This window comes from Camellia sinensis, chromosome 3 (assembly GCF_055761805.1).
Source record: "Camellia sinensis isolate YWXY chromosome 3, ASM5576180v1, whole genome shotgun sequence".
Classification (NCBI taxonomy): domain Eukaryota; kingdom Viridiplantae; phylum Streptophyta; class Magnoliopsida; order Ericales; family Theaceae; genus Camellia; species Camellia sinensis.
In genome coordinates, this window is record NC_138963.1 from 187388660 (window position 1) to 187405758 (window position 17099).

Consider the following 17099-nt stretch of genomic DNA (forward strand, 5'->3'; position numbering starts at 1 on the left):
CAACAAGACTATGTGATGCAACTTAACTAAACAAGGTGCGAACATGCAAACAAGATATAATGCAAGCATGCTCCTAATGTAATGCAACATACATCATGCCAAGTATGCAACTAGGTACAAAAGTGGTCTTAAACTGAAATGGGAGGCCTCAGCCATGCCCCAAAACAGTGGCCAAAAGGGCCCAAAATGGTACCAATTATGCATGCAAGCATACACACGCCAAGGCCTATCATTTGAACATGAAAGGGAACAACTCTAGGCATACTTAAGGGTAATATACTTGGACTTTAAACACTCACATTAAACTCCGAAAAGCATGCAAAAGATGACACCAATACATGCTAGGGAATGGATGCAACATAAATGGCATACAAGACTATAAATGAGAGCATTGCTCAACACCTACCCCGAGCAAACATGGCATGGATCTTTCAATACAAAACAAAGTTTTAGCATGCAAAATGGACCTCCAAAACCCACTGATATAGCCGCTAAGGGACACAAACCAAGGGGCATGCACAATGCTCATTTCGAGGCACAAGAGAACAACTCTTCAAAGTATGAAAGAGATGATGAATGCAGGCATACTAACATGGATTATGGACTTTAAACATGATCTCCAATGATGCCAAATCACGAGAATAAACTAAGCTAAGCATGCTAGAGACCCACATACATAAGGCTCTCAATCCAAAACGCAAAAAAGCTACCCTAAACGTGGCAAATATGACTAAAACAGTAGCAAATAGGCCTTAAGCATGGCAAAACAGTGTTAAGAACTTCATGAAGTTAAGCTAATATATGCAAGCATCATGGTCTAGTGGCAAGGTGCATTTCTAGGCAACATGGAGGAATGCAAAGCAAGTATAATATGCATAGAAGAGGCCACTAATCCGACCAGAAACAGAGGCATAATATGACCCAACAACACCCAAAAACCCCTAAAATGAAGCCAAGAACAACTAATCATGCATGCTACCCTTATGAGCCAAAGACATAAACAAATGGGACACAAAGGGAGAGGGGTGTCCCTTCCCTTTACAAGACCTCAAACCCCCTTCTTCACCACTGAAAATCCACTGGATTTCAGTGGTGAGAAGGTCAACACACAATAGTAACCAAAGCTTAGCAAAGAGAGCACCAAAAGGGCCAAACAAGGCCTAAGAGGGAGAGGTCGACCCCCAACACCAAAACAACCTGAATGAAGTATCTTAAGCATGCAAATATAAGACTTTTTTCAGTTATACACAAAGTCTAAAACAGTAAGCAAGATAGGTAAAAGACTAGTGCAAGATTGGAGAATATAAAATAAAAGTGTTACCCTTGGAGAATCTTTGAAGAACAGCAAATGCAGCCCTCTTCTTCTAATCGAAACTAGTCCAAAACCTCAAGAACAAACCCTCAATGCCTCCCAAAGTCGAAGTAAGGTGTAAGAGTGTGTGTCTTAGTGCAATACTATGAACTAAACACACCTTTAGGGCCTCAAATCCACACAAAATGAAAAGAGAGAGGGAGATATAGAGAGAGAGGATGATATATCAGATATATGTATGTATTAGGTCTGGATTTTCTGAACCAAAACAAAGGAGAGAGAAGGGGCTCTTATATAGACCGAGCAAAAGGGTAAGCTTCCAAGAGAAGCTATCCTAAAGGGTCAAGGCTTCTAAGGGAAGCTAAGCAAATGGTGCAAGCTTCTTGAGGAAGCCAAGATAAAGAGTCCAAGCTTCCTCAAGAAGCTTGAGCAAAGGGGTCAATCTAGCTCTTGGAAGATTGGACTAAATGGGTGCAAAGGTGCAAACCAGTCACACCCGTGCATGGGGAGAAGGGTCCGTGCATTCCAGCTGGCACAGCTGGCTTGCACCATGCCTGAAAAAGGCAAAAAAGTGGCACCGGCCAGAAAAGGAGGCCATCGGCCAAACAGATGGTCGGCCGACCACACCAAGTGTCGACCGGCCAATAGTATATTTCACCAATGGCCAGTAGAAATAATACACGGCCGATGGCCTCAAGCCTTGGCCGGTGGGTATCGGGGGTAGCTAACAAGCTACTCTCTACCCTCAGGTACAAAACAAACAAGTCCTTGGTGCAAAACCAAGCACAGAACGAGCAAGTCGAGAGATCCTGAGGCAAGGCGTGTAGCCGAGACCTCCGGGAACTCAAAACAAACACAAGCATGGATGATCACCGAGTGTTCAAACGGTGACGTCCAAGTCTTGAGGACGGTCAAAAATGGGGTGTCTACACTGAGATGCTATTACAATTTGAATCTGAGGGTATTTTAACCTAATACAAGAGGGATGACCTTAAGGAGAGGCATAGAAGACAAGTAGAGAAGGATAAAGCTAGACATCGCATCTATAACTGGAAGAAAAATTGTATCTTTTATGAACTACCATATTGGGAGCACAATCTAATAAGACACAACCTCAATGTGATGCATATAGAGAAGAATGTTAGTGACAATGTGTTGTGGACAATATTAGGGGTTGTAGGAAAATCGAAGGATGGTGTTAATGCTCGGCGTGATTTACAAGAAATGAATATTAGAAAACCCCTACAATTGCAGTTAAGAGGGTTGAATAAAGCTTATTTACCACCAAAACAATTTACGATGACTAAGGATGAAAAAGATTTGTTCTTGAAAGTGTTGAAGGAAGTTAGAGTTCCCGACGGGTATTCATCCAATATATCACGTTGTGTGCGCTCACATGATAAAAGTATTGGGATCTTAACAGCCACGATAGTCCTATTCTAATGCAATAACTTATTCCATCTGCTATTCGAAGATCGTTACCAAATAATGTAATTGAACCCTTGATTGAATTGAGCAATTTCTTTAAACAATTGTGTTCCAAAGTGAATCGTGCGACGGATTTACAATATATTCAAGATCGTATCACCATAACACTTTGTAATCTAGAGAAAATATTTCCTCTGACTTTTTTTTATATAATGCATCTAACTGACAAAGAATTATTGGCTAGAGTGATTCAGTTTTGATGGATGTATCCAATTGAGAGGTATCTTCTTTTTTTGAAGCAATATGTGTGTAATAGAGCTTATTCAAAAGGTTCAATTGCTAAAGGATATCCTGTGGAAGAATGCATGAATTTTTGTGCACAATATCTCAATGATATGGAAACCAAATCTAGTTGACCTGTGAGGAACTACAGTGGTGATGATAATCTGGGTCATGCTGTTGGTGAAAACACAAGCTTTTATCTTGATAATACTTCTTAGGTACAAGCTCATCGGTATGTCTTATTCAATACAAGCGCGGTTTAACCATTCATAAAGTAGGTTATGTCACTCACTCAATATTTTATTATGTTTTATTGAATTTTGAACCAAATTTTTTTTATTGATAAATTTTCAATGTACACAGCAGACACCTTGAAATACTTAAGGTCAAAATGCCTTGTGTTGACAATCATCAGCTTTGGCATGAACATTTTGAAACTTTTCACATTTGGTTCAAGGAACATGTATGTATTTAAATCTACAGATTCTAGTTACCTAAGTCAAACTACATTTTAAATTTTACATTTTTGTTTTAAATAGGTCCAAACTTTGCGAAGGACTAGCGATGTCACATTTTCTGAAGAGATTATTGTATTGGCAAATGGTCCTCATAACCTGGAAAGGAGGTTCAACGGGTATATATTGAATGGTAGGGGAGGACGCGGATCGGTTACAGCCATGGAACCTCTAATCCATCATCCGTCCACCAGATTGGTAGATTAGAAAAAATCAATCTGCATCCGTCCGCCAATCCGACAAATGTGGATTGAGCGGATTGGCGGATGGATGCGAATCGGTTTAGCGGTTTAAGACTTTATAAATTTTCAACATAATTCAACTTGTGCACTTCGTCAAAAATAAAAAATAAAAAATATTACAGTCAATGACTTAAAAAAGTATTACAATCACTGTATGTCTCATCCAAAAAAAGAAAGTTTGAAATTTTTGAATATTATAATCACTGCATGCATCATTCATATATTACAATCACAGCATGTCTTATCCATATAAAGTATTACAATATGTAGTTCTTAAAATACAAAAACAATTCAAACCACCCAAACTATAAACATAGCAGTAATAGAGATTGTATGCCTCTGTATTGTTACATTTGTATCTGTTTTTGAAAACAAAAACCAATTAACATATATCACTTTTTTATTTATTATTTTTAGAATTAGATTTAAAATCAAAAAATACAGATAAATAATACATTTTTTTTTTCAATTCAAAAAATATATTTAAGTTGAAAACTCATTTTTAACAAAATATATTCAACAAAATATTTAAACACTTTTTCAATTGAAAAAAAGTAGAATATCTAAACAAATTGAAAACACAAAATTTTACAAATTACTAGAGGTGCTCGTGGTTTGGCGGTTCGGTTGTGGCCAAAGAAATCTCAAATCCGCCATCCGTCCAAAACTAGGTGGATTGGAAAAAATCAATCCGCAACCGTCCGCTCGTCATCATGCATCCGTCCAAAATGTGGCGGATCGGTTTGGTTCGGTCGGTTTGGGCAGATCGGTATATCCGCTGTTCACCCCTATTGAATGGGTTTCGGTATCGAGTAAAGGCCATGGATGACCGTCGAGCCACACAAAATTATGGTGTAGCTTTGAAGGCAGATACCATAAGTTATGCTAGTCGGAAAGACAAGAATCCTCGTGTGGGGTCCGTGTACTATTATGGACAATTGATAGATATTGTTGAGATTCGATATTCCAATGAGATGAAGCATGTGTTGTTTAAGTGTGATTGGATTGACAACATTCACAGGAAGAAAGAAGATGTCTTCAATTTCACGTTGGTCAACTTCAACCATTTGTTGTACCGAGACGATCGAATTACCAATAAACCTTTCATCTTGGCATCCCAAGCAGAGCAAGTTTGGTATATTGAAGACCCGTTAGAACCAGACTGGCAAGTGATGGTGAAGATGTCTCAAAGAGGTTTATTTGATATGGATTCGACTGATCCAGAAATTGAGCCATATATGAGCCAACAATTGGAATAAAACATAATGCCCCGTGATGAAGAAGTTGGTTGGGTGAGGGAAGCCGCAGAATGAGAAACACTTGATGTTGAAATAGGCTGATATTTAATAAACATCAATAATTGAATTAAGGCCAAGGTTGTAGTTAATCATCAGTTTCTTAATTTACTTTGTCTTTGCAATTGTATTAGTTCAATTAATGTCATATTATAGTTGATTCAAAATCATTCTCTATGTTTCTAATGTCATATAATGTCATATTGCTTACAGATTATTATAGCAAGGAAGAGGAAGCATGATCGTCCCCTATGCATGATGTCTGATGCGGTATGTAAGAGGACATCAGTGGCACCACCATCAGAGGAGGCATCACATCGACCACCATCAAAGGGACCATTAGTACCATCATCATCTGACCAGCCTGTAACAACCCAGATTTTTAATTATTCTATAGAATTTATACTAATATTATTTAATCACAGTTAGGAAAATATATAATTTATTATATATTATTATGTGTAATTTTGTAAAATAATATAATTATTAAAAGTTTAGGGGTCAAAATATAAATAATAATAATAAAAAAATAGGCGTGGTAGTAAAATAAATAATTAATTTACTATTGGTATACAATAAAGCGTAATTTAATTATGAATTAAATTATTTATATAATTATATTAAAACTTGGGTCAAAGTGTAATTAGCTATTATAGATAAGAATGAATCTTTATAATTTATTATCGAATATGTTGGAAGATTTGCGGGGCCACGTATGCTCTCTCCTCCCTATATAAGGAGGGTGTGATTCAGTTGGGAAGAAAAAGAAAGAAAGGAAGAGAAGGAAAGAAAGAAGAGAGAAAGAAATGAAAAGAAAAGGGAGAGGGAAGGAAAAAAATAATGGAAGCTGAGAGGTTCTTTAATAGTGGAAAGAAAGAGTGAGGTATTAAAGTTAAGGTGAGTTATATTATACCTTGAGTCACCATAATATATTTTATGTATGTTTTGACTTACCATATTTGTTTTATACAAGTTATGTTTTGTAAATTATTATTAATTATATTAATATTTCACTTACGTGGATTATTTCCTGACCCTTATTTGCTAAAATGAAACCCATGGATATGTTTGTTTATATTTTAAAGAATATTTGACTATAACCTTATAAACAATTATGTTTTTTAAGTACCACCACGGGGGGACTTAAATAACCATTAGCCTCTGTTTGACCACTTTGTGGTCCTCTATTTGTCATGGATCCATTAACCTCTGTACTGTGCGGAGCAAAGAGTTGTGCGGAGATAAGTGCTACACTTTTGTGGGAGCCACCTCTATAGTCCGTACGAGCCACCTCTTGAGTCCGTAACTCTGTTCTGACTATCACTTCTGTGACCTCTGCTCTGTTCTGTTCTGTACCGTGGTTATGGTTATTTATTTACATAATTTCTATATTTCAGTTTCTGCTACTTAAATGATTTATTTACCAAACTAGGTTATGTAAATGTTTTGGCCTAACTAACTATCCATGGTTATTTCGTGTCCTTTATACTCTTGGTATAATATTTCTCACTCTGCCATGTGCTTATAGTTGTTTACCAATTTTCAAGAAACAATGCAATTCAGAAATAGCTTTTGGAAAGTCTTAGATGTGGGGCTGCGGAACAAACACACACAACACTTTATGATATTTTTTATATGTAAATATCGGCCTTTTTGGTCAATACATTTTGTAATAAAAATAGAAGCTTCAATGATTATTTTGGTACCCTCATTTAAATATTACTTCCGCTCGCATTTATTGATTTGTTTAAGATTGGCTAGAGGTAACTTCAGTTACTGGCCATCACGATGCTTAACCCATGGGTACGGGGAGCGGGTCATGACACAGCCACTACAGCGACCACCATTAGTGGCACCACCATTAGAGGAGGCATCATAACAACCACCATCAAAGGGGCCATTAGTGCCACCGCATCGACCACCATCAATGGCACCACAGCAGCTATCATCTACTCAGCCTCCACGCCTACCATCGGTGCGTCCACCATCAATGGCACCACATCAGCTATTATCCCGACTAGAGTTATCATCTTCACAACCAACCGCAGTTATATAAATTTGCTTTGATTTGTATGAAAATTATTTAAATATACATTTATTTATTCTCATTATATATAACTTGTTTATTCTCATTGTATCTTCCAAACCCTTCGACTTCTTCATAGCGCACCTCAGGTATAAGAATTTCATTTGTATTAACATTATTTAAATTTGTATTTGTTTATTATCATTGAATATTGTTTATTCTTATCGTATCTCGCAGGTCATGTTAGTTCTTCATCAACCTCGACTAGGCATGGTAGAGGATGTGCCAAGGGCATTAAGGAGTGGGGTATTGGTACAAAGTTGGACATCCAATTTGACGAAAATTATTGCCCAATAGGGGATAATTGTCTAAGTTAACTATTCAACTTGGCATTATTATGCGCAATGGTAACATTATTCCTCTTACTTTTCTTGATTGGATCACTGTGGCTGACGATCTTCTTAATGCTATTTGGAACGATGTAAAGCTAAAAGTATATTTTTGTCAAAAAATTCAAATTCCAAAATTGTGTTATTATTATTTAAACTTTTAAATTGTGTTTTATAGGACAATTTGAATGTATGTCCAGAGGAGTATGAGTCAATCTGCATGAAAACCTGCAACAACATATGGAAGGATCACAAGAATAAGATTAAGACCAAGTATTTCAAGCCTAGAAGTTCTAATCCTAATCTAAAGAATGATGTTCCTTTGCACATTGTGCCAAGCCAGTGGGAAGAACTTGTGGAGTATTGGCGTACTTCTGATGCAAAGGTATACAAATAAGTTATATGTATGATATGTAAACATACAAATCATATTTATATACTTACATTTGTTGAATCTGTTAAAAAAAATTGCAACTAGGAACACTAAAAATTGGCGAGCTCATGGCATACCTCATACCACAGGGCGTACTACTTTCGCTCAGATCCAGCATGAGGTTTATATTTTATTATTCTTATTTTTGTATATAAATAAGCATTATATATTCACTACAACAAAAGTAACCTATGGTGATGAAAACTAGTGAAGAAAATCAGATTCGTCACTAAATAAAAATAATTCGTGAGGAATTTATAAATTTTGTCACATATAATAAAAAAATGAAAATGATAGGTGACAAAATTTATTTTCGTCAATAAATACTTCATTTTAAGTGAGGAAAAATTAAGTTTCGTCACCAAAAATTTTCCCGCTACTTTTTTTTTGTGGCGCCAAAATTTTGGGACTTTTGGTGAGAAAAAAATTTGTCACTAATTATAAAATTATTTGTGAGGAATATATTTTCGTCACCAAAATATTTTAATATTTTTGATATCTTTTAGTGAGGAAATAATATTGTCACCAATTTTGGTGGGGAATTTTGGATATATTGAGGGGCAATTAAAAAAAACATAGGGTATTAATTTTTTTTTACCCATTTTCTGTTTATCATCTCTATCTCTCTCTCTCTCTCTCAAAATAGGGTATTTATTTGTCTTACCTCTTGCTCCTCCACCACGCCGATCACCATTGTCGCCTCTATTAGCCTTGCCGATTGTCGCCGCCACTAGTAGCCTTGTCGGTAATCGCCACATCTTCTTCACTCGGTGATTTGGTACGTGATTTCTCTTTGCTCTTTTTCTAGTGTCTCTTTCTCTTATTCTCTGTATTGGTATGGTGACGAAAATTAGTAAAGAAAACAAATTTCGTCACTAAATAAGAATAATCCATGAGGAATTATAAATTTTGTCACGTATAATAAAAATATAAAAATAATAGGTGACGAAATTTATTTCCGTCAATAAATACTTACTTTTAAGTGAGAAAAAAAAAAGTTTCGTCACCTAAATTTTTCCCACTAATTTTTTTTGATGGTGCCAAAATTTTGAAACTTTTGGTGAGATTTTTTTTTTTCAACAATTAAAAAATTATTAATGAGTAATATATTTGCGTCACCAATAATCTATTTTTTTTTTTTTTGAAAAAATTGATTTTAAATATTTTAAGACCATTTGGTGAGAAATATATTTTTATCACTAATATTTTTTAATATTTTTAGGCCTTTTAGTGAAAAAATTGTTTTGTCACTAATTTTGAAAGAAGAATTTTGACATATTAAGTAATAATGAAAAAAAATAGTCTATTATTTTTCCCTCCCTTTTTTTTTTTTTTTTTTGGGATCAGTTTTCCTAAATTATTTTTCCCTCCTTTCTTTCTTTATTTTTATTTTTTTTTATTTTTTTGATCAGTTTTCGTATATCTCTATCTGTCTCTCACTCTCAAAACAAAACACAAGGGCTGAGTGTTTTGTTTATTGACGAATCAGTTTTCAATCTCTATCTCTCCCCCCTCTCCCTCTCCCTCTCCCTCTCAAAACACAAGTCCCTTCAGTGTGTTCTTCTCCGGCACCCCTTCAGTGTGTTCTTCTGCAACGCCGCTGCCAAAGTCCCTGTTCTCCTCCTTCAGTGTCGCCACAGACGTCGTATCTCCTTTACTGCTTTGTGTTCTCTTCCATCAGGTATGGGTCCTCTTTCTCTCTCTCTCTCTCTCTCTCTCTCTCACTTAATTTCTCTATTTTTTTATCTTTGTTTTCCCTAATTTTCAAAATTAATGTTTCCCCTAATTTTTGAAATTAATTTTCAGAATTAATGCTGTATTTAATCCATGTAAATAATCCATGGAAGACCAATTCTTCCTTTCTTCAATTTTCTCATCAGTCAAACAGCATTCAATAAAAGAAATACAAGGTATAAGTTTACACTTTCTGGTTTGAGCTTATTGAGTTAGACCATTGAAATCTGTACCCATTCAAAAATAAATTTCATCGTTATTCAATGGAATTGTCCCATGTCATCATTTAAAGAGCCCAAGAGGATTATTGATTATAGACCAATAAGTTTCTGCTTCTCATTCCCAGATAACATAATGGAGCAATGTTAAAAGAATTTGTGTTGGGAACTTATATTTTCTAACTTGAGTTTAAGAAAAGCTTGTGTGATCTGTCTAATGTTTTTATTCTAATAATTACATGAAATTTCTTCAACTAAACTGTATAAAGCTTCTTCACCAAGACATTTTTTGGTTTCTGTTGGTAGAGTTAGACTGTATATTTGTGGTGTTGTAAACTAGGAAAATCTTCAAATGTGTTCTATTTGGCTGTTGAAACAAATATAGATTGAAATTAAATTTATCATCCTTGTACATGTCTGATCCCTGTACATGCTTGGAATGATTGAATAATTTAAAAATAAAAATAAATAACTGAATAATGTGTTGTTTTGTACCCATTCCATGATTTATATGTTTCTTTAGGATAAGTTTGAGAGATTCATTTCAGTTTGAATGCAGAGCTTTCTCCAGTCTTTATCTCTGCTCATTTTCTTCTTGGTCTTTCTCTGTCTCCTCTTTTTTGCTTTTTTGCCGTTGAAGTGGAATGATGTTGTTTTGAACTACTCCACGGAAATTGCAGAGTGTGGACTCTAGAGGATCCGAACATGTTCTACACAACTGATAAGAACCAAATTCTACAACCACAATGTGATTAGCTCAAGTTAGGTACTTCTCATGATATTATTTGAGGTGCGCGTAAACTAGTCCGGACATTGGTCATAAATATATATATATATATAATGGCTTTATTAGGTGATAATGCTAGGCTAGCACTCTAAATGATGTACTGTTTATTTGACAATACTTTGGATTGTGTTAGAACATTTTCACAGGAAAATAAAGAAGAAAGAAAGAAAGAAAAAAAAAAAAAAAAGAGGGGGAGGGGAGTGGAACATTTTCTTAGGAAAATAAAGAAGAAAGAAAAAAAAAAGGGGAGGGGGGAGGGGAGTATATCAACTATAATATATCAGTGATAATTGAACCTTTATTGTTGTGTGCTTCAAGTTCCAACCATATAAGAACCCATGAATGCATGTGAGCTGCACATGGATTTAGTTTGTTAATTTATGCTTCTGTTAGGCATGTTCATAGCCCATCTTCTATTAGGTAATCCATGTCCATGGCACTGCTAGTTCAAGCTGCTTGTTTGCTGCTGCCCATTTGCATTGATTTCCTGGATGTGCTAACTGCTGGATGTAGGAAAATAGGTCTTTAGTTGGTCCTTATACTTATTTTTGGATGTCCTGTCTTTGGTGGGGTTGCTTGGCTGCTGCTATGGTTTGTTTGGCCTGCTGTTTGGCTGCTGTGGTGTTGCTTTTGGCTGCTGCTTTGGCATCCCTGAAGAGGTGCCAGCAGGACCTGCAAAGAAGCTCATTACAGGAAATAAGTAGCAGCTCCAACCAACAAGCACCCACAGCCTAAGGAGACCTGCAAGAGTCGTAAGTCCAAGCATACAAGATTCAGACAGCATTGCCTATTGTTGCCCACCCACCTCAACGAGCGGTGAGACCAGTTGAGTTCACTAGAAGAATGGGTGATAATGAAGTAGGAGGAGTCGATTTCTATCAAAAATTTATACCATTTCTAGAAAAGCATTGGTGAAATGTAGTTCAAATAGTGTTATGCATTAAGTAAAAAATATGGTTTTCATTAAGTAAAAGGGTTGAAGCCCCATTATATGATGCGCTAGTGGTCCGTAATTTGATTACACTTGCATGAATTTTATGTTATTTTAAGGCTATAGGTTCAGTAGTATTTGCATTTGGAAATAGGGCTTAAAGGTATTTAGTTGAATTTCCTAAACTCAATTATGGCGTTGACTTTTTCTATCCTTCTTAGTGTGTTTGAATTAGAATAATTAGTTGTTGACTATATTTTCTTTTGTCATTTTTAAGCTAGCTCACTATAATTGTGTTATATGTAAATATATCTTGAGTTGTAGCATTAATGCATAAGAGGAAGCGATAATGTAATTAAAAAAAATAAGGCAAAAACCAAGAACAATTTTTTTAGGCAGTCCATTTTCTCTTTCTAATTTCATGATTTAAAGAACCCTCGCATGGTTTTGCACAAAAAAATGTGAAAAGATGGACTCAAATTTGATGTTTGAATTTTGAGTTCTTATCCTTTGGTTTTTTTTATGCCAATTTAACTGATCACTTAAATCATAGAATGGAGATTCATTCAAGTACCACCACATTATTTTGATAGCTGTTTTAATTTGTTATCTTCCTCTCGCTTAAATTTTCTCTATGTAATGATAACTCGTATTTGTAAACTAGTTTTTTCTTATTCTGCAGGTCAAAATGTTACTTTAACTGGTCCTCATAAAGAGGTATACTTTTGCTGCTGCTTATATACTTTGATTTTGTTTCTGGGATGCTTCTCTTATTCACTGAGTTAAAAATTTTGAGTGTGCAGAACATAGAGTGGAGAGAAAGGCTTGCATTGCAAGATGTTAAATCTCTCTTCTCAAAAGAGGCAAGTTGATATAGTTAGGGGTTTATCCAGTTATAGTGCGGAAACTCTCACTTTTTCATAAGTAGTTGTAGTTTCTCACTTTAAACACTTTCCCTCTTACCTGGCAAACTAATTAATCATATATTTTAGGTGATTAAAGTCATCACAGCTAACACTGATGATTTGGTACCTCTGAGTCTTGATTTTTTGAGAAAAAACAATTTGTCTTCCTCTTGGAAAATTGTTGGGGTGGAAACTGTAGTTGATAATAATGCCACTTTTGTTGAGGTCAGAATGACTGTCTACTCTTTGTTTGAATTTTACCTTTCTGCTTTTCCTGATCTTTTATGATGCAAAAACTGTCAACTTACAGTTTTTGACACGCTGTGTTTTGCTTTGCGGTTTTTTGCTTAAAGCAAAACCAAATAGTTCCAAACATCAAACAAGTAACCCTTAGAGGCAAACAGGATGGTTCTACAGGTGGTTATATCTTTCTTGTTCCCTTTGATCTCTTAACTGCTTAGATTAAACACTTTTTATTTAAAATGATAAACCTTTTGTCCTTGCAGATGATCGTTCTCAATTTGTTGATACACCTGCAAAATTACCAAGAAGGGTAAATATCATTAATGGATACATTGCGTGCTTTCATTGTTTTTTAGTACCTTTGTAACATTAAAAACATCTTGTACCTTCTGTTTTTTTATCAGTATGTCTCTGCCTTCTCTTAACTGTGACAACCTTTTTTGAGTTTGTATTTTCACCTTTTCAATTTTTTCTGCAGCAATTGAGAGAGAATATACGTGAAAGCCGTGCAGCTGACTTACTAAAGCAAGACGATGAAGTAAATGTAAAGCTTGAAAATGCAGCCATTGAACGTTCCAAATCAGTTGACTCTGCAGTTCTGGGAAAGTATAATTTATGGAGGAAAGAAAATGAGAACGAGAACTCTGATTCAACTGTACGCTTGATGCGAGATCAAATCATTATGGCAAGGGTATACATAAGCATTGCAAATATGAAAAATAAGTATGACTTGGCCCAAGAACTACAAAATCGGCTCAAAGAAAGTCAGCGTGCCTTAGGGGAGGTAACTACAGATGCTGATCTACCTCACAGGTAGCATGAGTATAATGTTATTGTATATGTGTTGTCTTTTGCTTTTCATCCTGTTCTTATGTTTATGGTTGTGGCACTTTTCATTTTATTGTGAACAAAAAATGTCATACAGTGCACCCGAGAAAATCAAAACTATGGGCCAACTGCTCTCAAAAATTAGAGGGCAACTGTTTGATTGCAAAGTAGTCACTGGAAAGCTGAGAGCAATGCTTCAGTCAGCAGATGAACAAGTTAGGGGCTCAAAGAAGCAGAGTACATTCCTGAGCCAGTTAGCGGCCAAGACTATTCCAAATGGAGTGCACTGCTTATCCATGCGCTTAACCATTGATTACTATCTCCTCCCACCAGATAAAAGAAAGTTCCCCAAGAGTGAGAATCTGGAAAATCCAAAGCTATGCCATTATGCACTTTTCTCTGACAATGTCTTGGCTGCATCAGTTGTTGTCAATTCAACCATTACGAATGCGAAGGTAGAGAGCTTTGTACCAACGTCTCTAGTTGGTTTCATTGTTTGATTTTAAATACAAGCAGTGACGTACTTTGAAGCTTTTTTTCATATTGACTTCTTTGTATGATGAAATTTGCACCTGAAGCATTTGAGCTATAGCGTATTCTGGTAAACTTAATAAACTCTTGACAATAAATTGGTCTTATATAGATATATGCATGCAAAAAAGAGTTGCAATGGTTTGGATTATTTGCACTGTCGTTGAATTTTTTAAAAAAATGATGGGGAACATTTTTTAATCATTTTCTTTGAAGTTGCTTCAGATCATAGATTTTGTTGGCGTTGACATTCTTGGAGTGGGTGCCCCCTTTTGGTTGATCTTTCACCATTGAATATGGTCCATATGTCTTGATATAGTGATTGAAACTCATGATTTAGGATTCAGGTTCTGATGCAAATTTTGCTTCTTGTTTTCTTTCTCTAACCTAAATATGCCATTTGGCTGTGTTGCAGGAGCCAGAGAAACATGTGTTTCATCTTGTTACTGATAAACTGAACTTTGGATCTATGAACATGTGGTTTCTGTTGAACCCACCTGGAAAAGCTACCATCCATGTTGAAAATGTTGATGAATTTAAGTGGCTCAACTCCTCGTACTGCCCAGTTCTGAGGCAGCTAGAGTCTTCTGCCATGAAGGAGTACTATTTCAAGGCAGATCATTCCACTGCTGGCTCTTCTAATCTGAAACAGGAACCCAAAATATCTTTCAATGCTCAACCACCTCAGGTTTTATCTCCCACAGGTTTATCCCAAGTTGGATAAAATCCTGTTTCTTGATGATGATATCGTTGTCCAGAAGGACTTGACAGGATTGTGGTCGGTGGATCTCCGTGGAAAAGTGAACGGTGCAGTGGAAACCTGTGGTGAGAGCTTTCACCGTTTCGACAAGTATCTTAACTTTTCAAACCCACATATTGCAAGAAACTTTGATCCAAACGCTTGTGGGTGGGCATATGGGATGAACTTTTTTGATCTCGAGGAGTGGAAAAAGAAAGATATTACGGGCATATATCACAAGTGGCAGAATATGGTCAGTTATTCAAAACCTCACTTTCCATCTCAATTATGTAGAAACTTTTTAATGTGTCATTACATCTCAATTACTTTCTGGGGTGACACTGGCAAGTTTATTTCATGGGAAATTACTAATTAGTGACACCATGCCTCTTCAAACACCCAAAAATTGATATAGATGCTAATTGTTTCAGTAAATAGTAGGCGTCTTATTGTATATTCCGTAATTTCTATTTGAAATTATTATAGGACCTGGATTTACGGTTGTTTGTCTTTTTGTCGCTGGATTTACGGTTGTTTGTCTTTTCTTATGTTTATTTATTGTTGACAATTACCTTGTCTTCCTAATATATATATTTTTCTATTGGAACTTCCTCCTTGTAGAAGCAATCAAATGCTAACATTGACAATAGAAATCAATTGAAGACGAAGCATAGGTGTGGGTCAAAATCTCTCCCAGTTAGGGTACACGAGGCGGTGGGTCTTCTTTAATTTTTTTTTTGGTTTTTTTTTTTTTAAAGATGATTCTACTACCATCATTCTTATTTAACTTACTAGTTGAACAAAAAAAATTAGACAATTGCAAATGGGGGCCAACTGCCAGAGTTGCCATGTGTTTACAAATCTACACACTTTAATGATGTCACAAAGCAGTGGATTTCTCCGGAGTGCGAAGAGAATTATGTATGTATATTTACCTTTTGTATTAGGATGATTGCAATTTTAATTGTATCTTTATTCATTTTTCTATTTTTTTTTTTAAATGATAGGATAATATGATAAAGATCCAAGCTGAACATTGCTCCCAACCTGGTGTGGTTCCAATTACTCCGGAGGAGCTATCTGTGAAGGTGCTAAAGCCAAGGTCGGGATATGTTAAAGGACTCGGGTTGAGGCATTCCTTCTCTGTCAGGACTACCAGTGCTTCGACTGACAGTGACTATGTGAGGCGTCTAGAGATGGAAATACAAGAGCAAAAGGAGCAAATTCAGTCACAAAAAGAGGAAATTCAGTCACAAAAAGAGGAAATTCAGTCACATAAAGTGGAAATTACAGCACAGAAACATGAAATTCAAGTACAAAGAGAGGAAATTCAAGCACAAAATAAAGAGATAGGGAAGATGAATGGGTCGATTGACGAGCATTTTGAGATCACATCAAGCATCATGGAGTTTCTTAAGAAGCAAGGTTTCAAAGGACAATTTAGAGGATGAGGTATCCCATGAACTCGTACATCGCCTTTTTGGTAAGTCTCGCTCGCTTTATCATTTTATTTTTCTCATGTTGGTTAGTATATACTAGTTAAAGTACAATAGTTTGACTACTTATTAACTAAGATTTAACAAGTTTGAAGATGTATTTAATGAAAATAGATTCATTATCAAAATTCTTACTTAGCATGACTCTAGTTAAAATACACACGAACCAAAGTAGAGACAAAACTAAGTCAGATAATAGCCTGCTGTTAGGTGTGTTTCTATCTGTGGATGTTGGTATCTGTATAGCCTAAGTCACAAGTATCTGTATGCTCTGCTGTTGGTATCTGTATGCTCTGCTGTTGGTATCATTCTGCTTTGCTGGTTGTATCTCTATGCTGTGTGAGTGGACATGATCTGCTGGGCAGCTGGTCTGGGTAATTTTGCTTCAGTTTTGGATGTGAATCTAATTGTAGGCCTGGTGATGTATATTTTCTATATACCTTTGCTGGGATGTGTAGCTTGCTGTGTGCGTTTTATCTTGCTGTCTGTTGTGTTTTTTGTGTTCTTGTTGGTCCGTCACCAATAGTTTGGTTTTGGTGCTGTGCATCATCCCCCTCTCCCCTGTCCTTTCTTGTCCCCTTTATTGATGTATTTTCTCCTTCTTGTAAGGTTCTTTCATCAATAAAGTTTTTGTTGATCAAAAAAAAAAGAGGAAGCAATCAATGTTAAAACAAAATAATACGTATAGCAGTGTGTATTATTTTCTAAATTTAGAAGGGAGCTGTTTTTAGGTTTTGTGCGTGGCCTTTTAATGCTAATGTTAAA

General features: G+C 35.8%; 1 long non-coding RNA gene and 1 pseudogene across 2 annotated transcripts; both read left to right on the top strand.

The window, feature by feature from the left end:
- The first annotated feature begins 12146 nt into the window (after positions 1-12146).
- Positions 12147-15214, top strand: LOC114260498 (polygalacturonate 4-alpha-galacturonosyltransferase-like; annotated as a pseudogene). The gene is made up of 7 exons (XR_014363368.1): positions 12147-12162; positions 12275-12309; positions 12396-12455; positions 12585-12722; positions 13117-13553; positions 13666-14023; positions 14515-15214. The product of XR_014363368.1 is annotated as a polygalacturonate 4-alpha-galacturonosyltransferase-like (transcript).
- A 174-nt stretch (positions 15215-15388) lies between these two features.
- On the top strand, positions 15389-16021 carry LOC114260497 (uncharacterized). The gene is made up of 3 exons (XR_003628655.2): positions 15389-15552; positions 15652-15759; positions 15846-16021. It is a non-coding gene; the product is annotated as an uncharacterized LOC114260497 (long non-coding RNA).
- Positions 16022-17099: the final 1078 nt, after the last annotated feature.